General features: G+C 44.0%; 1 long non-coding RNA gene across 1 annotated transcript; it reads left to right on the forward strand.

Annotated features, from left to right (window-relative positions):
- The first annotated feature begins 516 nt into the window (after positions 1-516).
- LOC120408899 lies at positions 517-22,986 on the forward strand. The gene is made up of 3 exons (XR_005600998.1): positions 517-540; positions 4,417-4,496; positions 22,819-22,986. It is a non-coding gene; the product is annotated as an uncharacterized LOC120408899 (long non-coding RNA).
- Positions 22,987-25,423: the final 2,437 nt, after the last annotated feature.

Genomic DNA, 25,423 nt, shown 5'->3' on the forward strand with positions numbered 1-25,423 from the left:
TTCACTGAAGATCCACAGGATTCCCTATGCTGGCTCTGCTGGCTCAGCCCTGCCTCCTCTAAGCAAAATGTCTTGCTTACCAGGTTGGATTTCCACACTGACAACTCGTGCGCCTCCAAAACCCATTGCACGGCCAGCATGTGAGCATGTGCTTGGGTAATGTTTATTGTTGAACCAGAGGAGGGCTGGAATATGGAACAACCTTCCAAAGGGTCCAGTCCTGCTCTCTTTGTTGACAATGGCAAAGCTACCCTCTGTTGGAATGAGAACGGGATTAGGCCCCAAATTGGTAACACAACTCTGTAGTGTGAAGGCATTTAAGAGGGCGATGGAGTAAGGTTGGGGGAAAGGAAAAAAGTAGAGGGAAAATGTCGCTGGATTTCTATCCATCCTGTAACTGGACAGTGACAGAATCTCCAGTTCATCTGGAGGTTTATGACCTCATGATGCAGTGCTGTGATGAAAAGATACAATCAGGTAGATGTCACGACATAATATTTTCTAGACAACTGCAAAGTGTTGGCAGCTTTATCCTGACAGGTCAGTGGTTCCCAGACTTTTTGCCCCAAGACTCCTTTGGCATCTGACTATAAGTCCTGAACCCCTTTCATTCCCAGTACTACTGGGATGTACCCACTAGAACATTTGATGGCATCCTCCACTCGGCCAAAGTTCCAGAATACTGTTCAGGCTCTGGCTCAAGGGATGGACCCTCCAAATAACCCATGGCAAACAGCCAGGGGTCTTGGAACCCCACACTGGGAACCACCACTCGAGTTCATAGACAACAAGAACGCTGTGGTGGGCTATGGCATAAACGTCTCTCAGTCCTTATGTTCCTATCACAGAGTGACTTGGCCAAACACTTAAGTTGTCTTAAGAGAAGTGGGAAGCTGTAACTTTACTGTGATTGTAGTAAATCCCATATTCCTACACAGCAGGTCATTTGTGGTGCTGATTTGAATTACATTATAGGATACAGAACTGGCTAGAATGTAGGCGCATCGCTTGCTGCCCTCTACTGGAGAGAATTAGAAAGAGCTGTATATCATAGGCCCTGCATTGCTAAAGGCTAAGGCTACATTTTAGTCATGGGCATTTGTAGTAAAGTCATGGACAGGTCATGGGAAGTGAAGAAAAATTCACAGCCCGTGACCTGTCTATGACTTTCACTATATACCCCTAACTAAAGCTTGAGGGGTGGTGGTGGTCTGGGGGCACTGTGGGTGCTGGGGTGGTGGCCCGGGACCCCTGTCACCACTCTGTGGGGAGGGGTGTGTGGCCGGTACCCCCCGCTGGTGCTGTGGGGGGCGCGTTGCTGGTGCTGGGGGACGAGGGGGGATTGGCAGGGCTCGCAGGCTCCCTACTGGGCTCCGCGTGTCCCTGTAGTTCCAGCCAGGGGGCTCCAACTGCTGTTCCCCCCACAAGAGCTGGCTCCCATTGGCCAGGAACCGCAGCCAACAGGAGCTGTGGGGGTGGGGCCTGCAGGCTCAGGCAGCGTGCTGAGTCCCCTGGCCCCGCCTATGCCAGTGGGAGCTGGGGAGCCCCCCACCCCAAGGTAAGTGCCCTCTCACACCTCCTACCCCCCGATCCTAGCCCTGAGCCCCCTCCCACACATCTAAACTGCTGCTGCTGGCCCAGGGGCTGCCTGAGCCAGCACCGGCTGCTGCAAAGGTCATGGAGGTCACGGAAAGTCATGGAATCCATGACTTCTGTGACCTCCGTGACAGACACGTAGCCTTACTAAAGGCACAGAGAAATTCCTGTTTTGCTCATGTGCTAAGGCTCTATGCTTTTTGACACAGGAAGCCCTGAGTTCTGGTGCTGTGACGTTCTGAGTCACCACCGTGTGTAGTGAAGTGTCAGCAGTTAAGTCCATGTGGTTCTCTGTGCAGACCCTCTAGGACCCAAAAGGAAGTCTCTGTAGTCATGGTTACCCCACGTCCCAATTTCCTTAACAAGAGAGGCAACATCTGCTGTGGAAGGGTTCAAGAGTTTTATGATCCAACTACATAATCAGTCTGGCTAAGATAAAGCTGATCACACCTTATACATTATGAATTATTTGTCTTGCAGTAGCACATAGAAGCTGTGAATGGGGAGAAAAGGATCTTATAAATGGGACAAGGTGACTGGCTGCTCTATTTTGTTCTTTAAAACAGAAAGGCGGCTAGTCATTAGTAAGGACAGGATAGTTCATAACAATTCTCTCTCAAATCCCCCTGACGTATGCACACTGAAGTAGCAAGTTTGGTAAGATTATTAGGGTAAATGTGCTGAATTTTCTAAAACCAGGTTAGTAAAACCTGTTAGTAATAGCAACGTTTCTAGGACCTTCTTGCATGCACAACTGGTGTTTATGATTAGAGCTGCTACCCATTTTGGCCTGGTCTACATTAGAAAATTTTCTCTCAGAAACCCATTAATAGAAACCCATTTTGCCAACCCCAAGCATTCAAAAATCATGAATCAAGCACAAAATAATAATAATGAAATTGGATTAAAAATCATGAGATTATAAAACAAAACAAATGTTGAGTCCTTTTATAGACTGTGTGGTGCTGAGAATTTAGGGTGCACCCAATGTGAAATGAAAGCTGAAATTCTCAAGTGATCATCTGATTCCAGCAGCTGGTGCTTTAAGACAAACACCAAATGTTGCAAGGTAAGTGGCAAGTTGATGATACCTCCTGGACCCATACGGATTTTGGGTTTAGGTTCGTCTTGAGGAAATGAACACAAGCCTGGATACACCAGGCTGGGCAGCAGTTTGCTTGCACCTGGTGGCTAAACACAGGGCACAGGCTCAGCCGCAGCCTGCCATAGAATACTACAGGAGGCAAAACCCCCTGCAGTCTCACTCTATTGCATCCACTAGAGAACGACATGTCCCAGAAGCCCCTGCAACATCCACAACCCTATAAAGGGGCTGTTGAATGAGCAGACCTTGTGGGATTGAAAGTGGCCATGCTGTTTGAGAGGGCAGCGGTGTGCCTGCCAAAGGACAAGAAGTGGGTTATCTTCCACCATCCACTTTACCAGGGGGTCAGCCAGGGCCCCGCCGCATGGCTCACTGCTGGACGGGTGCAGGACTCCCAAGAGAGCCTGGGTTGCCTCCCTGCACCAGGGTGGTTGAATTTCTTCAAGATAACTAGACCAAGCCTTCTGCTGGCCCTCCTTGGGCCAAGCCAGTGTGATAGGAATACACAGCACCAGCACTGCCAAGCCAAAGGGTTCAAATATTCTGAGTCAGGCCAGTCAAAACGAGCTTTTAAAAATAATAAATATGGGTTCTTTTTTTTTCTCCCTTCTGGTTCCTCAGCGATTAGAATACATTTGGATCACATTTTTTCCTCCAACAAGCAGATATTCTTGTAATTTTTTGAGTCGTGTCCTTGTCTCTTTTGCCAGCAGATGGCAACAAACACAAGTTTATTGGAGCTTATTGTGTATAGAATTTAAAAAGAAAAGTCCCTCCCATCTCCAAATATTCTATAGAGCTCCATAAAGATTCTATTAAGAGCAAACGCTCTATGGAGACTTTACAGAATCTCCTTCATCCAAATGTAGAGTCACCCAATTAAGATACAGAATATTTTTCTCTTTAATTTTGAGGGGTGCTCTACATTCTTTCTTTATTGTTTTCTATTTATTGATGATCTCAGTTACATAAACTGGTCCATTTAATCTAGTTTCCTTCTAGATTAGCCTGGCATTGGTTAGAACCCAGATGCTTCAGGTGCTGTAATAGGTGCAAATAATTGAGTTATGGAGTAATTTGTGTACAGGGAAGTTCAAAACTTCATAAGTTTCTGCCTAGCTGCTGGCTGGGTTATGCCTAGGTTCATGACAGTTTACATCCCTCATCCTTTTTAATGCACCTGTGGATATTTTCTATCACGTTAAATATGTAATTCTGAGTGTTTCTTAGGTAATACATTCTGTACCTTTTCTCTGAATAATGTTTTGTTTTTACAGAAAAAAAAAAAAAGGGATGTTGTCTTAAAATAACATCTGATGTATAAGGCCCTCACAGGATCAAACAAATGAACTCTAAAGCATTCAGACCAGTTTCTAAATTAAGGGCGGGCAGGTTCAAAATCAGGTGCGTGCTGTGTTGCATGTATATCATGAAATGCTGATATCTAACACATGGACAAACACCTGGTGCTAATACATAGATCAGGCATTTGCACATGCCAGTCAGGCACCTAATCTGTGCATGCATGTTGGATATTTGTACATATAAGTCAAGTGCATGAATTTATGCACATAGTTGTTTAACTGAAAATTAGGACCTAAATCATTTTCTGACAACAGGACTGGTTCCTTAAGCAGAAGCTGCAATAAATGCTAACTTTAAAAAAAATTCATTCATTTTTCAGCAATGTTCTCCATTTCTCCCTCATTCTACAGGTCAAATGCAATACTTGCACTTAAATGAACATTCCACTCTGCTGCAAATTACCATATGTACAGATTTTCCTTCAACTGAGGTAAGGAAAAATTTGCATTGACATATATAGACAATTTCCAGTCTGACATATATCAGATTAGTACTAGGATACTAGTGGGTTACATATTGGCTAATAAAGTCCGTACATTCCTCAGAAAACATGCAATCCACTTCCGCACTATGGAACTCCAGTATTAGATGGGTATAATGGGATGGAGGACTAGGATCATGGGAAAATTGATATAGGGAAACTGAGGCAGAGAGAAGTGAAGTAACTTGCTCAAGATCACACAGCAGGTCGGTGCCAGAGCAGGGAGTTAAACTGAGATCTCCTGACTTCTGTGCAATACCCTATCCACTGCATCATGAGCATGAAGGTTAATATAGTCAGCATAAGAGGTTTCACCCTCTCCTGTCTTAGTCTGATCCCCAGTCACTTCCAGCCTCAGTATTGTTCGTGCTTGCTAAAATGGATTCCTAGGCCAGAAGAGCCAAAAATGAGTACGCCAAAGGCTATTGTTGCATTACTTTCCTTTTCCCAGAGCAAGATATTAGTACTTACTGATCCTGCAGGAATGGGCTGTTATAAACAAAAATACACAGAGGAAATTGGCACAAGGAAATTGTAATATTTTTATCTATTACTTGGCTTTCCCCATGGATTTTCAAAACTAGAAATGACAAAGTTATATTGAAGATTAATAACAATGATACAGTGGTTGCCATTAAAAAGACAATATTTACCCAGAGTTACCACTGCAATGTGTAACAAAGCGCTGAGCCTGGGGGATCTTGTCCCAGTGCACATGTTATGGCCCTTAGGAGCCTGGGAGCTGTGGTTGGTCACGTGCCTATCCCTAGATATGTGCTCTATAGGAAAAAGCTTCCTGTCTCTTAGGCAAGGGAACAGAAAGGAGACACGCTGGGTCAGGGATGGGGCTGTCTGCACCTGTCCTGAAGAAGTCATAAGAGGGAGCAGGAGCTGGCTAGGGGGGGAGCCTCAGTTGGGGAGGGCTGCAAAGCCCTCGGAAGAAGAGCGGCAAGGTTTGTTGAGCACGGGAGACGCAGGCTAAGTCAGAATCCTGAGGGGTAGTGAAACGGTCTGAATTACTTTGTTTTGATTGGATCTTTGCTTCTAAGTTAATAAAGACAAGCCCTGAGAAAAGGACCCGGAGTTGTGGTGGTGTTTGAAGCATGATTTCCTGTTTCCCACTGGTGGAAAGTTTACAGGGTATTTCCCTAGATTTAGAAAGAGAAATAACTGTGCTGTCTCAGATACCTTGCACAGCAGCTTGGGCTGATTCTAGGGGTGGCCACTGCACTTTGCACTTTGCACTTTTTAACGCCTCACACTGGAGAATCTCAAAGCATTTTACCAACAAACTCCCTGATTGAAAATGGGACCAATGCAAAACAATGGATCTGAAACCTCCATGTTTGGTTTGAGGAGGGGTGGGGTGTGCTGATAAAGTGGGACCAGGCTGCTCCGAATTAGGTTTTGCAAAATAAAACCATAGCTGACAGAGTCTAATTCTTCACATCTTGTCTCCCTGAGGACTCCTTACTTGTGTAAGAATTTAAGGGGCAGGATCCCAAACTGCTCTGGTCCATCTCCACCCGTGACTCTGCTCAGAGGTGGAGGGTCACATGCTCAGCTATGGAGTTCACAGCCTGGGTCTGGAGGGGGGAGTGCAAGGAGATAGAAAGCTCACCTTTGTGCTCCCCACATGTGATGCTGCCAAGCTGTGTGTAGGGCTGGTCCCTGGGTGTAAGTCAGAGCAGCCTAATGGCTGAGAAGGACAAGGAATGGCGGATGGGGCCATAACCACTTTCCTCTGGCGATGTCCCCCTACACTCATTGAGGTGTGGAGGGCCAGTGCATTACTACCTCCACACCACTAGGGGGTTCCTTACGCTGACTGCTCCTCTTTGAGGCTGGATATGCAGGTTCTAGCCCTAGAATCCAGTGGTGGTGCAATGCAAAGAGACTGTGTCTTCAGGATGCGGCCCCCAATCAGTTTTGTTGACATTGCTGTTTAAAGATCAAACCCTTTGAAAAATGGTTAAGCTGGAAAAAAGGCAGTTTTCACATGGGTATCATGGGTCACATCCTGATGTAATACAATAACCCTTTGATTTTTCTTTGCTTTCGCCATATTATTTATTTCAGAAAAATGGGAAACAATTGGGCACGTTCTAGCTCTTTCAAACTCTATCCAGAGTGGCAGGAGGAAGACACGCTGGCCCCACCTCAGTGTAAACCAGACTATGCTGATGTTCGATTAGTTGAAAGGAATGTTTCTTTCCACACTCTGGAGCCCCATCGGAAGGTTAAATTAGTGCTATCAACGATTTATTTTAAAGATTAGTAAAGATGAGTGTCCAAGGTCAGGGAGAGTATTTGGATTTGGCCCCCCCCACCCCGGATTTGTGATTGCATGAGAGAAGCACTAAGAGATATGGCAGGGGACATGGGACTGCATGTTTATTGTTTTGTTCCTTACTGTTTAATGCTTCCTTTCATAATTTGATTTTTCCCTGGAAAAAGTCATAGTTGTTATGGACAATAGTATAGCACTAGGGCTGCCAGAGCTAAGGAGTTAACACAGCTTATCTTTCCCAAAGGAAAACAGATTTTTCTAGACAAAAGTATGGCCCTGCTCCAATTCCTTTTGTGGCATTGTCTTTATTTTAATCTGATTAACCTTTGTTCTTTTTTAATAAATAAATTATTTTTCTGTCTCCCACAAATGTTGACCTTTATCTCCATTGCTGAAAAGAGAGAAAAAGAAATTTGAGCTGCTTTTTTGTCGAAATCTGTCTTTGGGGGAACTGGGGTAATTCTGTAAACACGGGAATACAAACTAAATAGAGTATAAAGACAAAAGTTTTACAGTGGAAGACGAAACAAAAATATGGACGGTAACGTTGAATAAAATAGAGAAGAACAAAAATACAGAATGCCTCTCTGGACTGCTGGAAATGTATAAGTGTCATGGATAACAGTGCATAAAAATACCAGGCCAGATCCAGTGGAGCTATTCTGATTTATATATGCTGAGGATCTGGCCCATGGACATTCAGGCCTTTATCTTAAGGCCCTCAGTGGCCTGGGCCCAGCATATCTAAAAGAACCTAAGGCTCCAGGATGAAGACCATAGTCACAAATTCTGCACCTCTTGCACAATGGAACTTTTAAAGCAGGGTTTCTCAAACAGGGGTTGCCGCTTCTGTAGGAAAAGCCCCTGGTGGGCCGAGGCAGTGCTTTTACCTGCCCCATCCACAGGTCCGGCTGATCACGGCTCCCACTGGCCGCGGATTGCTGCTCCGGGCCAATGGGAGTTGCTTCCGCCCCCACCGCTTCCAGCAACTCCCGTTGGCCCGGAGCACCGATCTGCGGCCAGTGGGAGCTGTGATCGGCCGGACCTGCAGACAGGGCAGGTAAACACACCGGCCCAGCCCGCCAGGGGCTTTCCCTACAGAAGCGGCGACCCCTGTTTGAGAAACCCTGCTTTAAAACTTTATTTTTATATAAAATATAAGCATATAATGAAATATATATAAATACATTCACGAAGTGGAAATAGCGTATACATAATAAAGTAAAATGTTCATTATTTGCAAAACCTGAAATACCTTCCCCCCGCTCCCCGCCAGTAAAGGTCATGCAAGGCATTAATTATGAAAGTGACTAAATAGATCAATAAGTGAGAAATAGTCTACAAGTATAATGCTGCTTTCTACCATAAGGGTAAAGCTCATCTGGGCAGGAGACAGGGCTTTCTCAGGGGCTTGTTAGATATTGTGGAATGAACTCTGAAGCTAAGGACCATCACAAAAGTTCTTGCTGCAAGATGCACTTCTCCAACCTGCCTTCTCTAATATAAGCACAGAGCAGTGAATCATAGGCGCTGACTTTCCAAAGTGCCGGAGGGTGCTTGACCCTCAGATCTGCCCCAGGTCCCACTCCCGCCCACATCTTTCTGCCCCATTTCACCCATCCCCCCAGCGTGCAGCACCCTCACTCCTCCCCTTCTCTTCCAAAGCCTCCTGTGTGCTGCAAAACAGCTGATCACGGCAAGCAGGGGGCGCGGGGAACCAGGGGAGGCACTGATCAGCGAGGCTGCCAGCAGGCGGTGAATACTGGGGGACAGGGAGGGAGCTGATAGAGGGCCTGCCAGTGGGTGCTCAGCACCCACCATTTTTTTTCCCGTGGGTGCTCCAGCCCCAGAGAACCCACCGAGTCAGCGCCTATGCAGTGAATACATTTTTAAAAGCCACCCCAAAACCAAAATGCATTGGTGTACACACACATCTCCTCCAGAGGATAGGATGAGAGAGAGAATGAATCACATATGACAGATATTAGTCACATTGCTTAATGCCCTACTGGAAGATGACCAGATACTACAATGCTGCGGGTGGTATTAGAGCCTATTAGAAGCAAATACTCTGTTCACGTTCTGATGATGTAAAAAGGTTCTATCAAATGAAAGAAAATGAACAAGAAGGACCCGAGAACTCTGATTCTGGCTTCAGAATGTAGAACACAGCAAGTCACTTGACTCTTCTACAGTGGCCAAGGTATTTGTCCATCATAATTAACCAAAGTGTAAGCGGTATAATAAACTTCTGCAGTGAAGGTGTATGGATGTGATTCTGATCTCAGCCTAATCTGGATTCTGACAGTTCTCTTGATGCCATCCAGCAGAGAAAAGCAAATTCCAGGACAATGCTACTGCTGCATTGTTGGTTTGCTTGTTGATTGAATGAAAAGCCATTCTTTAGTTGTTTCACCTGTGAAGCCCTGAGAGCTTTAACCACAGATGAGACTTTCTATATGTGTGGAAGCTTGTCTCTGGAAATCCCTACTATAGTTTCAGATCATGTTTCAAAATCTGAAGCCAGTGAAGTCACTAGAGGAGTACCAGTAATAAAGAATACTTTGCTTTTCTAGGACCATATCCTTCAGTCATTGCTTTGGATTGAAGTTGATGGCAATTTTGCATGAATAAAGGCTGCAAGATTTTAGCTGAGGATCTCAAAGCACTTTAGAAATATGAATCAAGTGGCATAGGTCGGTATTATCTACAATATACAGCGGTAGCACTTAAGGCTCTCCATTACGCTAAGCACTGTACATACATATGGTAAATGACTGTCTCTGGCCCACAGGGCTCATGAGAATAGGAGACTGAAGCACATAGAGGTTAAGTGACTTGCCCAAAGCCACACGGTTAGTTAGTGGCAGAGCCATGAACAGAACCTAATTTAAATTCTGAAATTGAATGTGTCCTCTTATGTAAAAGAACAGTGCTGATTCAGGAAAATCCCAGTGCAGAGACAGCACATAGGAAGGTCAATTGACAAATCTTTGTCACATATGCACTACACACAACTTAAAATAATGTTGGAGCTTTAGATCAGAGCACTCTACTGTGAAATAAACTGTATATTGTTAGGGTAATACTGATGTGTATTGTAAAATTGTCCTCATTGCATAGGGATGGTCCAAGGCAATTTTAATTGTCTCTTATTTGCTTTGGCCGATGGTGAATTCCCCTAGATGAGCTATCCTACATGTCCATCCTTCTTACAGCCCAATCCTTGAAGAATAATAGAGAGGGAAAGAGAAATTAATTACTGCATAGCTGTGAAAAAGGAGAAATCCGATCTCTTCATTTGAGATTGGAAAATAGATATTGGGGACTGATTCATCTCTCACACCAGTATAATGCATTAAATTCAGTGGAGTCACTCCTGGTTTAAACCAGTGTAAAAAGGGATAATGAGGGCCAAAGATGTGCTGAGATGGAGAGATACAGACAAGCTGTCTCAGTTGCTGGGAGCTACAGAAGGAAGGCTCATCCAGAAGTGAGACCGTGTGAAGGAGCAATTTCTATTAGAAATGATGGACAATTCATCTGTGGATTGCTTTCAGTTGTTCCCCCTTTTTCTTTTCTTGCAAATGCTTTGGGAAAGGACAAACCCTCCATTTTAACACTAAATACCATCTACAACTCTGTAGGCGTCCCTGGTGTTGTTATACAGGGTTTTCAGAACCCAAAGCAGTGGTAACTTAATTGTGTCCCTCTCCAGGAAGTATCAGGAATAAATCAGTGGGGACACAGCTCCTCTGTCTGATAAATGATTAATACAAACAAGAGCGCTTTTACCTAAAACTACTCTTTATTAGGTCTCAAGTGCGCACACACATATACTGTAGCAGTAGGTTCAGAGCATCCCAAACATTTATATTTACCAAAGTCTGAGATGGTTTTGAAGAATCAGCAGCCAGCCTTCCGCGGCCCTGTTCCATCCAGCTGCTGGGGAGTTTAGACAGTCAGATCCTTGCCCAAAGAAAAACTTCCTAGGACTGCTCCAAATAAATCATTGTTCCTAATCTTTTATAGCTAACTTAAACAAAGCTCATAACTCTGTGACTCCAAGTGGGTCACCATAGTAACCCCTGGTGGGTCACCAATTCTCCTAATTTCAGCAAACTGCTCATTGTCTCTTATCAAAACATTTCTAGTCATAATAAAATGTATATGTCAGAGGCACGTAAAACTAAGGTTGGCTGTCCCAAACATTCCTTCTATTTTGATGGCAGATTAACTCCCTGTCCTATCCTCTAGTTCTGATTACCAGAACTGCAAACCTACAGCTGCACGGCCTTGCATCTCAGGGCCTAAGATTACTCCTAGCTATGTGGTATTTGGTTTTCAGCTATCAGTAGCTGAACACACAGGATGGCTGACTGCAGTGTTTTACATTCTAGGTTCACACGCAGGAATGTCGAATTCGGGGATTACAGTGTCTTTGTTTATTCTACTACCTCATTCATTATCAGCTATGAGGTTAAAGAAAGATATTTGTCCTTTGCACAGACCTGTGAATTACACTTTGAGTATTTGTCAGGCCCTCTCTAGCACCGGTTCATGCATTTTGGAGTGAAGTATCAACCTGTATGTAAATCCAGAGCATGATGATTTGCATGGCAATTTGAATTTACAAGCTCACTTCAGTTTCTTTATGCAAATCAATGGAAAGGAAGATTGATGCAATTTGCATAACCTGAATTGTGCTTTGGCTGCCAAGATATAAAAGAGCAAACATTAATATTTGTTTCACTATTCTAGATGCTCATTAGTATAACATATCTGTTGCTTTCTGCCAAGAACACTCATCTTTTCTGAAGAACAAAGGCTACACGTGTAAGTCATAGTAAGGCCAGGAAGGAGCGAATGTTGGGATGAATTCCTCAGCTGAGATTTGGCATTCAAATCAAATGTTCAGAGAGTCTCTGTTGCATCACTTTGGTGATCACGATGAATAATTAGTTAGTCTTTCATCCTCTGATTCAAGGAGATGAACTGCAACATCTTGGTGCCTTCATTTATTATTCTTATCGGGGTGAATTAAAGGGGATCTTTGGAACTGAGCCCAGCAGCAGGATGCCCCTGCTATTTCTCTGCTATCTCTGAGCCTTGTATCTGTCCTTTAGCTGCCCTAACCCAGCTCAGTATTGAGCCTGGATCTGCCCTTACTCTGCCACTGATGATTATTCCCAATAGATGCCTAGGTACTACAGTTGTGAGGGCATTACAAATGGCTAAAATTGATAGTTGTTAGACACTCAGCAAACTTTACCCTGTACAGACTGCAGAGGAGATACAATCCAGGCTGAAGAGGCAGCAGGGCAGAAAGCACAAAGATGAACGAGGAAGAAATATGGAGTTGTTGGAGTGAAGTAGGGCTATAAATCAGTTCTCATCCAAGGATCTGAAACCGTTTTACAAACAAGTCCCAATGAAGCATCACAATACCACTGCAGCAATACATTTTACAGGTAGGTAAACTGAGGCACAGGGAAGTTAATAGATTTATGTAAAATTTCTGGGTGAGATAGTGGCAATGCAGGGAAGAACTCAGGAATTCTTGCTCTGTCACCTGCTTTAATCACTTAGATCATAGTGTTCTGCCCTCCAAACAGTTGGTTTTTGCATTTTCATAATTTACAGAATACATTTCTAGATGAATTAACAATAGCTCTGATTTTTCTGAAACCAATCAGACTTTAGCATGTGGTCTGGGTCCTTTGGCACAATGAGCAGAATCTTTCTGCATTGGTCTTCAAAGCCCTACTGCTGAATTAGCAATGTGAAGAATTTGACAGTGTAAAAGTAAGAGGACCTGAGTTTCTAAACAGCCTGCCTGCAGATGCCACTATTAAATGTGTAAATTAGAAAACTGTGAATGTACATGGCTAGGGGTGTGTGTGTGTGTGTGTGTGCATAGTTACCTAATTAGTATACAGAATCCAGGTAACTTTATGTACCAATCAGGTACTCATTTGCATGTGGGCAGTTTAGAAAGCAAAACACTTAAACCTTTGATTTAAATATTCACCCGGAAATTTCCTCTTCTGGCTGTAAAATCAGGAGCAATTTACAATGTCTGACAAGGGGCTGCTCCTGTGTTGGTGGGCTGTGTGTTAATACTGCCACTTTTCTGCAAGGTGCCTGCTGCTGTCAGTAGGAGCAGAACGTGCCAGCTGTCCGTGCCAGCTTCATTTTCAAATACGTGGCCTAGTTGACCTCATTGGCAGTGAGAAATCTCATTCAGCACATCCGGAACACTGCTCTCTGCAAAATGCATGCAGATTGGGTCAGCAAACTAGATCAGATCAACAACAGGGTAGAGAAAAGCCAACAGGAAACCCAGGTCTTCTGTGGGGTTAAGAGTGATTTGGAAAGGCCTTTTAAAGCCATCTGTTCCAGGGGAAAGATCTGTGGAAGAGGACATGCATCTCTCCCTGTCACAGGCTTGTTCTCAATTTACAGTTCTACAAAAGAATGTGAGGTCTAGGGATCATTGCAGGGACCTGATCTGAGGAGGGGAGAGTGATAGCAAAAGGCTAATGAGATGTAGTGGGCCTTATGTAGGCTCAGTGAGGGAACTGAAATGTGTCAACAGTTCTTAGTTTATTCTGTTAAATTTTAATTCAAATTAGGTATCAGAGGGGTAGCTGTGTTAGTCTGGATCTGTAAAAGCAGCAAAGAGTCTTGTGGCACCTTATAGACTAACAGACGTTTTGGAGCATGAGCTTTCGTGGATACCCACTTCGTGCATCCGATGAAGTGGGTATTCACCCACGAAAGCTCATGCTCCAAAACGTCTGTTAGTCTATAAGGTGCCACAAGACTCTTTGCTGCTTAATTAAAATTAGGTGTATCATTGTACAGGAATATGGATTTTACAGTAATGGCTTTCTCAAGCGTTGCTCCTGATTTGAGATCAGCCAAAATTCCTGTTCTGAGATGCATTGGAAAAAGATAGTAAAAATATCTGAAGGAACCAAATCTTGAAGAGACAAAGCTACCAGCTTCCATTATTTACCTAGTGGCTTGCATGGTATTATGGTCGTCATTGCAGAATCATCAAGTCAATCAGCTGGAGACACATACTGGTTGTTGGGATGCCAGGGAAGAGTGAAGCTTGTGGAGCAGCAGTGCTGTGAGTACCCTTGGATCATTGTTGGTACTGTCAAAGATGAGGAGTCAGCTTTACCATCCTGCTCAAAGAGTTTCTACTTCTCGGGGTGGTTGGAGGAGAGAGAGAGTTTGTCAAGGTGGATCCAAGATACCTGGTTTGTGCAGCCTTGTCACAAAGATTTCCCTGCTTGAGAGACATTGCTTATGAAGAGCTCAGTGCTCCTGGTTGGAGAAGTGAACAGAAGGCAGAGGTGGAAATGAAGTTGAAGCAGACATAATCCCTTGTGAAATGCCAAGGAGAACCATGGTTACGATGTTTGCTGTGTGTATGTATTGCAATTAAGATCATGCTGAAATACCTATATCAAAAGAACACGGATGCCTTCAACCTTTGCTGGCTGTAAGAGGCTGAAATTCCGTGTATTTTGCATAGTCTCAGTTGTTCTTTGAGATAATACTTAGCCTCCATAAAGGGATTTTAATTGTTGGAGTGCTTTCTGCAGTTATTAACAAAACGATCCTCACTCCTTATAATCACCATTTTACAAATGGGTAAACTGAGCTGCAGTGAGATAGAGCTAATCCCCCAAACCACCCAGTGAGTCAATGGTGGAATGAGACACGGGCTCAGAGTTCCTAAACTCCAGTTTTGTATTCATTTAGTTAAATCATAATAGGACTCCACACTAAATGAACAGTACGGTCTAACAAGTCACTGCTACTGTAAGCACAGTAGGGTTGCCAATTTTGGCTGGCTGAATTCCTGGAGGTTTCATCACATAATATAATCTTTAATTAAAGATTAATCTTTAATTCATGGAGACTCCAGGATAATCCTGGAGGGTTGACAACCCTAAAGCTCAGCCTAGCACAGCTCTTACAGGCCTCAGCACTTTAAAGCTGGGAATTCTTGGGGAAAGAAATCTGAAAGGGATGTAGCTTGCAGCTGCTGTTCCAACAGCGGCTCATCAGAAAGACACAGGTGTATTATGATGTGCCATCCGAGAGGAAGAGCCCAGTATTCGGCATATTGGATGGCTTAAAATAATAGCATCCATGGGACAGAATCGGAGAAGCAGTGCCTGTGACTTACTCTGAAAGAAGCCATCAACAGGAGATCGCAGTGTATTTCTCATCTGCTTTTCCAATAGACTGGTTCATCACAGTTATCTAAAGGAGGCAGTGAGTAGGAGTATTACTCCAGTTAAACCAGCTTAGATGATGGCGGAGCTCAAGGCCACATTTGTTCGTCTGCTTCAGTGCTGACCACTTGCAATGTGAACATTTTACTTTTGTTTTTATATTTTATAAGTCTTTTGTTTGTTTTTAAATAGGATCTCAGTGAAATTCACCCCCTTGTGACAGGAAATTCCCTGCAGACATGTGGAATTTTAAGTTTCCAGAATTGATAATGATGAATCAGGGCCAAGTTTTTCCCTAGCAGGGGCTTGATTCTCCTGCAGGTTATGAGTATTTCTCATCAAACTGCAAGGGAATAACCCCTAGCCTGTGGGGAGACCATCCTGATTCTAGTGCAAGTCACACAGTTATATGTGCCCTTATCGGTATGTCTTCACTAGGAAAAAGGTGTGTTCTCAACTCCAATTATTTAACGTGAGGTAAAATCTGAATGAAGATAAGGCAGTTTATAGTTTTCACATGTCATGGTAGCAGGTCATAGTAAACTGTAAGTTCCCTCATAGTCTTTAACTTCATCTGCTAACTCCTGTGAAAAACTACAAACTGCCTGTCTTCCCTCAGATTTTGTTCCTTAACTCAACTTAAGAACACACCTATTTTCCTTGTGAAGACTGGGCCTATGTGGTCTAGTGGAAGTGTTAAGCTAGTGTGAGTGGAGGAGTAGCTGATTTATGTCTTGTTTGATGCTGGGTTTCTATGCAATCCTGAACTACAGCAGTAATTGCACATTTCTCAGGCAAATGTAGTTCCTCCAACAGGAATATTCATTTTTCACTGTGCCCTTCTCTTCCCCTCTCTGGGAGTCTGAGAGAAACTACAAGCTGCTACAGAGAACAACCTGTCTATGATGGTGTGTGTGTGTGTGTGTGTGTGTGTGTGTGTATACACACACACACACACACACCCACCATCATAGACAGGTTGTTCTCTAACGGGCAGTTTTTGTAGAATAATAAAGTGGCTAGCACGGGACCTGACATTTCTAAGGAATTCCAAAGTAGAAATGAAGTTGAACTATTTTATATGAGTTCAGATGAAATACAGAAGCTAGGTGCAAAGCAAGAGTCTAGCCAAAATGAACACAGATGTGCTAAGCACCCTTCATTAAAAAATCTTGACGCTTTTGGTTAAGCACCAGCTAAAGACATTTTGTATTGCTCCTGGATTTCCAAATTCCACAGAGGCTGGCTGATTCTAATAACGTGTAACCGTAAAGAGCAAAAGCCTTGAACACAAGATTATTACAGTCTTGCTTTATACAGCTCAGTGTAAACTCTTAGAGGTCTTAATAGCTAACATTGGGTTAAGAAAGTAGCAGAGATCACATAAGCCTTATCTGAAATTTAAGACAAAACATAATTGTGTAATGGAAAAACACATTGCTTTGGACACTTCCATGTATTTTGCAATATATTTTCTTAGGTGCCTGGGTCTCTGGAATGTGATCAGAAGTTACCACGATTTTCATCTTCACTCCCCCACGCTGCCTTGAACAGTTTGGGATATAATCATTCAAGCTCTTTTCCTGTAGATTCTGTTTAACTGAGGTGCAAGGGACATGGTTTCAGAGAGAGCCAGGAGAAATGCATTTTATTTAAACGAAAACAAGGGCCTAGCATACAGCATAGAAACCATCCATGTCTCCCTAGTCCAAACACCAACTGCTTAGTCATGGGGGGAGAGGAGGGATTGTGCCCACATGCACCAGGGCTGAATTGGTCCCAGAGCTTCAGTTTAATGGGATTGGCAGTTCTGATTAAATGCATTATTTTCAAAGAGGAAACAAGCAAAGAAGATGTAAAGTTCATGGTAAAGAACAGCAAGACTGCCTCTAAATTTTTTTTTCCCTCACACTGGATTCTAAATCTCATAAATATGACACTTATTCCAGATCAAACTTTCAGATACTCATATTTCCCAAGGCCCTGAAATGTGTTGTTTTCAGTAAGATGATTAATAACAAATGGCCTTTGTCAGTGAAATGCTGATGGTAATTTGTAAATGGAAGGAATCTAAGTGCAATGTTTTTGCTTTTTAAATTGGGTCACTCCAGCTGAAGCAGTCCAGCCCACTGTAAAATACATACGTATCATCTTCCCTGAAATATTATATTTACTCAGAAGTTCGTGGTGACCACATTACTGTTAAGTGGTAAAGTGAAAATGAGCCAGGGATAAAATGCGTTCTGCCCAGATAAGCAGGGATAAATCTAGCATTTAATTGAAGCAGATGCTGCAGTGTTTGGTTTATAATGGACCACCCCAGTTTTCAGACAATATGGACTCTGGAGGTAATTTTTATTGATTTTTTAAAGTGTTTTTTGTTTTCATCTCTTCAACGAGTAGTTCCTTACTAATGAAAGTATTACTTGCTCAGGTAAAAGTGACATAAATGCAGATGAGTTATGACTTGTCCTTCCATCTGCAGTGAGGATAAAACTAGGAGAAAACACACACTCTCTCTCTCTCTCTCTCTCTCTCTCTCTCTCTCCTACTTAAGGCACAGGACTGAAAGTCAAGAGACTTGATTCTGTCATTGGCTTCTCGTGTGACCTTGTGCAAGTCACTTTGAGCCCAAACAAGTGACAGCTCAGCGGTTTGAGCATTGCCCTACTAAACCCAGGGTTGTGAGATCAATCTTTGAGGGGCCATTTATGGCAAAAATCTGTCTGGGGATTGGTCCTGCTTTGAGCAGGGGTTGGACTAGATGACCTCCTGAGGTCCCTTCCAACCCTGATATTCTAAGAAAACCCACTACTGACCTTAATGGTGAAGAATCAGGCCCTTAGTTTATCTGTACCTTAGTTCCCCACAACTGCAAAATGCAAGTAACTATACTTCCTCACTGGCAGGGGCGGCTCCAGGCGCCAGCACGCCAAGCTCATGCTTGGGGCGGCAAAATGCCTAGAGCTGCCCCTGCTCACTGGAATACATTGAGGCTAAATTCATCAATGTTAATCATTCTGAGCTCCAGAGATGGAAAGTGCTTTTCAAATTTAAATGACATACAGTAATTGCCTAAAGTTACCCCACGGAATACTGCAGGGTATCTGTATAAATTAGGTTAGAAAATGTCTAGGGGTAACTCCTTCCCAGTACAAGCCTGTTCAAAGAATATTATAACAATGTTCAAATATGATAAGGGAACATGTGATATTACCTTCATAGTTTGTAGGACACTGTGCTCTTTAAACGAGTGATGCTATACAATCACCAGTCAGGAAAGAGCAGCTATGACATCTTTCCGGCATTGGAAATGGAACTGTTATGTGATTTCCCTTTTATTCTTCTCCTGTATAATTCTCCTGTTTGCTTGTGCCCCCTCCCACTTTGTGCTCACTTTGTCATCATTTCTGTCCTGTGATTTCCCTTATTGATTGAAGGGAATGGAATGGAAAACAAGGCTGAGTTGCATGTGAGAGTATTCATGACAAACTCATCTTAAGTTTATGTATGTAGGAATATTCATGCCAGAAAAAATTGTAGCCCCATCCAGTCAGTGCTCAGAAATGGTATCATGTCTAGCTGAGCAAAACAATATCGTCTTTGTCTGATCACTTATGGATTTTCCCTGTGGCCCGAGTAATTAGCCATTTACTAATTAGCCATTAGTCCAGGCCTTGGTTGTTTCTGTTAGAATGAAAAATCAGGGATACAAGTGAAGTATATTCTTGGTGTAATCTCGTTTATTTACAAAAACGTACACGAAGTCCTGTCTCCCTGAACACAGTAGAAAGAAATATATGTTGTTCTTCGAGTGATTGCTCATGTGTATTCCGCAGTAGGTGTGCGTGCTTGCCACGTGCACCGGTGCCGGAAGGTTTTCCATTAGCAGTTCCCGTACGGGGGGAGCACCGCTGCGACCCCTGGAGTGGCGCCTGTATATCGCACTATAAGGGGAGCTGCACACTCCCCCGACTCTCCGTTCCTTCTTGCCGCCAGTGAAGGTAGTCGGAACTTCATGCTCCAACCTTGCTGCAGCTTCTCTAGTTAGCCTTAGTGGTACAGTCCTTCCAATAGTTAAATAGTTTTCTCCAGTTAGTCGGCTGGGCTCGGGGCATGCCCCATGCCCCAGGCATCAAGTTGTGTGACTCCCGTCGCAGTTCTATGCCAAGGAGCAACCCACACACTCGGTGTCTCCGTTACTTGGGTGAGACCCACGTAAGTGAGCGCTGTAGGATCTGCAGATCATTCTAGCCCGGACTAAGAAGGAGAAGGACATTAGGCTTTGCGCTCTCCTAATGGAATCAGTGCTGGCCCCGGCACTGGCACATCGAACGGACTCGGCGCCTGGCACCGCATCTTCGGTACGGAGTGAAGTCTCCTCCACTAGCCAGCACCGCTCCCCCTCCAAAAAGCAAGGGAAGACTCAGCGGTGCCAAGACAAAGATAGGGATGAGGCCGGACCCAAGGTGGGCAGCCCACGATCCCCCTTGGGACCCTGACTCGCGTTGAGCGGAGCAGCCTGGTCTCGTCCGCACGTGCCTCCCCTGTGGTGAGGATGCCGTCGACTCCAGAGGCTGCACAGGGTTCTTAAACCTCCCGGTACCCAGGGCGCCGCCTGAGATGGGCCCCCGGTCTCAAGGGAAACCACCTCTGGGAGCACAACAGCCCTCCCCAACGTGGCACAGTCCCCGCTCCGAGGACCACTCACCACCTTGCTCGACTCGGTCTTCCCTCAGCTCGTGCCAGCCCTCTACCCTGCTCAGGTTGACTGGCTTGCTGCCCATGAAGGAGCCTCGGGGCTCCTGCACGCCCCACAACCGGGGACGCAGGCACCAGGATAAGTGGCGCCGACGCTCCTCCTTGCACTGCAGCTACTGGAGTCGATCCTGACGCCACTGATGTAGACGCTCAGATTCGAGTTCCCACTCCGCCAGATATCGCTCTCAGAACTCCTCTTGAGATTCACCGGCACCAAAGCATCATAGCTCCAGCCGCCGGGGCGAGTACAGGAGCAGCACCTTGGACGGGTACCGATCCTCGTCGTCGAGGTCCTGGTCATGCAGACGGCACATTCGCGGACACCGTCGCTCTTGCTGCTCCTATGATACCGTGTGGTCGACGGCGACTTCTGCATCGGCACCCAGCCACCTGTCTCCAAGTTGGACGGCTCAGCAAGAACAAACGGTGCCGCCTGGCATCCAAGTCGGCCAGTGGCACGGAACACCGTGGCAAGGGCAATGGTGTCAATGGGCACCATGGCCGCAGATGCCCGCCCAAGCGAGATCCCACTTGGTGGCTGGAGCGTCTCAGGTTCCCTTGACCTTCCCTCCTTGACAGAGGGAGAAATCAACGGGTCCTGAGCCGATGGCACCGCGCCTGGACTCTGACCTGGAGATCGACCCTCTGGTACAACCTGATGCCCTAGGCTCCATGCCAGTCCCCTCGCCAGCATTGGAGGATGCCACAGCGGCACCACTGCCCATTCCACAGGAGGACTTCAGGGCTCACCAAGAGCTCCTCAAGCGGGTTGTGTCCAATCTCCAGCTCCAGGCTGAGGAGATGGAGGAGCCGTCGGACTCTCTTTTTAATGTGCCGTCATCCTCGGCACCGAGCTGGGTGGCCCTACCTCTCCACCAAGCCAACATCTTGACTACACTGTGGCAAACCCCAGCTTCCTTGGCCCCCATCGCCAGGAAAGTGGACAGGAAATACTTCGTGCCCCCAAGGGCCACGAATACCTGTATTCCCACCCGGCACCTAACTCCCTGGTGGTGGAGTCAGTGAACCACCGGGAACGTCACAGTCAGCCTGCACCCGCCCCCAAGGACAAAGATGAGGAAACTACAGACCTGATAATTAGGCTGGAGCTATTGAGAAAACAAAGCATGGGAGTGACCGCAAAAGGGATTTCCACAGGGGTGGTTATTTTACGCAATTGCCACATTCAACATGCAGGTCAGGTGTATTGTCACTACTACAGCTGCTAGTTTCAATTGCAGAACATTCAGGTATAACCCAATTTCCTGAGCTTACATTGCTGTTACTGATTTGGAGATGCTAGACTGTTGGTTGATTATTTATTTTTTTAAAATGCTCTTCTTTTCACCTCTAAATGTCTCCTCTTTGGGCCACGGCCATTTCTTTCTGGTATGTCTTGAGTACTTTGTACATCTCATTTTTGTGTGCGTGACCTTTTTAATGGGAATGACTAACAGGTTGAAACTAGGCACTACATCGTGGAATTCGAAATGCTGAATGAGATGGCTGCTTTTCTGTCACCTGTGTGGTCTGTAGCTATGAAACTGAGATGCCTCTTGTTTTCTGTGTGCTCTACTTAAAAGCCTCTAAGAACTCTTCCTGGGAGATGAGGAGCCATTTTGTTGTTCATCCTATTACAGAGGAGATGTATTTGCTGTACTTTCTCATGGAGACTCTGGTCTTGTTGTATTCCTTAATCTAAAAGAAGTCACTTTAGAGTGAAAGTATGGGTTCTGTTCCTTCTGTCTAGAAACATAGCATGTAAAATAATATAGCACCCATTGTCACCAGCAACCCAAATTGTTTATAATCGCATCTGACTGGCTTTAATCATCTTTCATTTAACTGCATCACAATGTGAATGGAAAAATACAGCAGTCCGACAAAATTAGTCAAGCTTAGATAATAAGACTCTGTAAAAAGTTGGGACAACAATGAGCAGTTATTACTTCTGCAGACTGATCCTAAAAGAGAGCTAATAATTAGCTTTCTTTGGGAAGTAGGAAGTTTCACCATATGTCTTACCTCTTCAGTCCATTTGTCTCATACCTCTCACTGTATTTATTTAATCAATAAGGCTTGCATAACTTCCCACAGTCTTGATGTGACCTGTGGTATCACTAGCTTGGTTTATTTTCATTATTGCTCTCAAATTGCATTGTTTTCTGCTATGAGAACAGAGGGAAAAAATCTGTCTCTTTCATCTTCTGGAGCATCTGTGTTCTTGATCTTTTGTTAATTAATCTGAGTACATGATTATAGCAGTTGGCTTCCATCTGTTTCAACCACAAATCAGATTTTTTTCTCCTACTTTCGGATGCCCATTACCATAGTGTCTGTGCATTTCATAAACACTAATGAATTTATCCTCCCTTTTGAGTTAGGTAAATATTATTATTTCTATTTTGCAGACAGGAGGGTAAATGCCTTGCACAAGATTATGAATTCAGACTGATGATAAGAAAGCAGTAAACCTAGATCATCTTCTGCCTACTCCTGTGTTTTAACCACAAGACTGTCTGTCCATCCATCCTTCAAGAACTATATAGTTTGTTGCTGTTGACGGCAATTACTTAAACTAAGTGTATTTCACAAGCTGTCTTATATGCTGTCATCACAGGATCATAGAAAAGTAGGGCTGGAAGGGATGCTGAGAGGTCACCCTGTCCCATCTCCCCCTGGTGAAGTAAGACCTAGTATACCTGTAAAATCCCCAACAGGTGTTTGTCTTCTTTACTCTGTTTTCTTATGTTTCATATTTACAGCTTGATCTTACTTCTTGTCTGTGTTATGCAGGAGGTCATACTAGATGGTCAAAATGATCCCTTTTGGCCTTTTTAAAATCCACTAAATCAATGGGACTGTTGTCACTGACTTCAGTGAAAGCAGGTTTGGGCCCATAGTGACCCATGCCCTTAAAAAGCTCCAACGTTACAGTTCTTTTTTCCTGATTTTCTTTCAGATTTGCAGTTGAAGATGTTATTGTAAAGTGTGATCTCTCATTAATGTGGAATACTTCATCTGAACTGCTATAGCATCTTCTTCCAAATAGAAGAATGTAATGTTCTTCAGAAGAATCGAGTAGAGCTGGTTGGAAACTGTGTGGCTCCCATCTCCTGCTTCCCCACAGAGAACTGAGAGTATTGGCAACAAATCAAAATATTTTGATTCTAAAATGCTGCCTTGTCTCTCATGGGAATTGTAGTTCAGGTGACTCATGCTTTCATTCTCCTGTATAGGCTGGGCTCCCTGTTTGGATTACATTTCTTATGAAGCACTATGGTCTGCCCTCTTGGAGAGGGGTGTGGCTGCAGTGCATCATGGGACATGAAGTCCAGCTATATACAGAGGAGAACGGGAGCGTTAGACACCCAAACTACAACTCCCATGAGGCACTGCAGTAGGATTTCAGATTGTTAAAAGAGTTTTTGTTTTTTTGTTTTTAGGCATTCAGCTTTCCAGAGAAAAATTAAAAATTTCTGTGGAAAATAGGTTACTTTTAATGGAAAAATTCAGTTATTTGAAATCCCAATTTTCCATCAAAAACAGTTTGACAAAAAAATTTAAGCTAGTAGCCAGTCCTACTAGGCAGTCAGATTCTTTTATTAACTTTACAATTGCTCAGCTCAGGTTCTTGAAAAGATCTACTTCACAATGGGAATGCTCTAAGATTTAACATAAATATACATGGCCACTCCCTTACACTGGTACCTTGACTTGCAAAGAATGTTATACTTTCAATTAAAAATAGTTTCATAGCTCTTGAAACTAATGACCTTTTGGATGGTTATCGAAGGAGAAAAGTACTATTTTGCAGCTAACCTTTAACTTTTATTTAGTTGTAAATGTAACGAATTTTCCAGGACTAGTAATCATTCACTTAATAGAATCTAAAAATACATCTAAGTGACACCTGCGAGTTATACTGCCCTTAGCTCAAAACCAAAAACGGGGGCAGAAATGGAAAATAAACAGCAGCAGCAGCATTTAAGCAGGTGATTGTATAACATCAGATTTACAGCAGAGCAAAGTATTTGTAAATGCCACTCTCTGAATGAACTACTCAAAATGAATAATAAATCTGCATGCTTTTATAAAATGCTTTTCATCTAAAGACCTCAAAGCACTTGCTAGAAAGTTAGATAAACATTCTTCTTTTTTATAATGGTGGAAAATGAAGCATGAAGAGGTAAAATGAGCTGCTCAAATCATACAATAAGTTAATGGCAGAGTAGGGCATAGAATCCAGGTTTCCTGACTCCCTGTACTGCACTCTAAGCAGGTGTTCATGCTATTGCTCCCGTACATAATCAAAATGGCCTAAAATAGCAGATGTATCTGCTTCCTAGTGATGCTCATCATCTGTGATGGTGCGGTTCTGGCGGGACCCAACTGAGAGTGCCAAATCAGGACCAATTGCTCAAACAGGGCAGTCACAGCCCTAGGCTGGGGTTTTTCCACCTCTAAGGCAAACCAAACCAGCCAGACAAAAGTCTCACCCCACTGGCTAACCACAAGTCACACGAGCAATTTCCTTAGACACTCCAGTCTCCCAGTATCACCACCAGTGCACTCGTCCTGGGGATGAATGATTATGAAAATCAACACCCCAATAAAAGAAAAAAGGTTCTCTCGATCCCAAAGGACCAAGCCCCAGACCCAGGTCAATATACACATCAGATCTTACCCACAAATCACACTGTTGCCAGTCCTTTAGAATCTAAAATCTAAAGGTTTATTTACAAAGGGAAAAAAGGTAGAGATGAGAGGTAGAATTGGTTAAATGAAATCAATTACATACAGTAATGGCAAAGTTCTTAGTTCAGGCTTGCAGCAGTGATGGCATAAACTGCAGGTTCAAGTTAAGTCTCTGGAACATCCCCCGCTGGGATGGGTCATTCAGTCCTTTGTGCAGAGCTTCAGTTTGTAGCAAAGTCCCTCCAGAGGTCAGAAGCAGGATTGAAGACCAGATGGAGATGATGCATCAGCCTTATATAGGCTTTTCCAGGTGTAAGAATCTCTTTGTTCTCACTGTGGAAAATTACAGCAAAATGGAGTCTGCAGTCACATGGACAAGTCTCTGCATACTTTGCTGAGTCACAATGCGTGTCTGCCTTCTCTCCATGGGTCAATTGTGTAGCTGATGGTCCTTAATGGGCCATCAAGCCAGCTAGGCAGGGCTAACACCAGCTTGTCTGGGATATTTCCCAGAAGCAGAGCATAATACAAAATACAGACAGTACAGAGCCAATACTTATAACTTCAACTACAAAATGATACACAGACATACAGACAGCATAATCATAACCAGCAACCCAGAACCTGGTCTTAGACACCTTATATGACCCCCTTTACTTAAGATTTGGTGCCACTACAGGACCTTGGTTGCAACCCATGTTCTATATGGTCCCAATTTATATCAATAACGTCACATCATCCCATTGCTATCAGTTGCAAAACTACCCATTGGCTATGAAGCTCACATTGTCCTCATACTGTAAACACTGCCAGAAAAAGAAGGGATCCCAAAGATGTGATGTGTTGTGCCAGGTCTCATTTTGCAGTCA

The sequence above is a fragment of the Mauremys reevesii genome, linkage group 7 (genome assembly GCF_016161935.1).
Source record: "Mauremys reevesii isolate NIE-2019 linkage group 7, ASM1616193v1, whole genome shotgun sequence".
NCBI classification, from domain to species: Eukaryota; Metazoa; Chordata; order Testudines; family Geoemydidae; genus Mauremys; species Mauremys reevesii.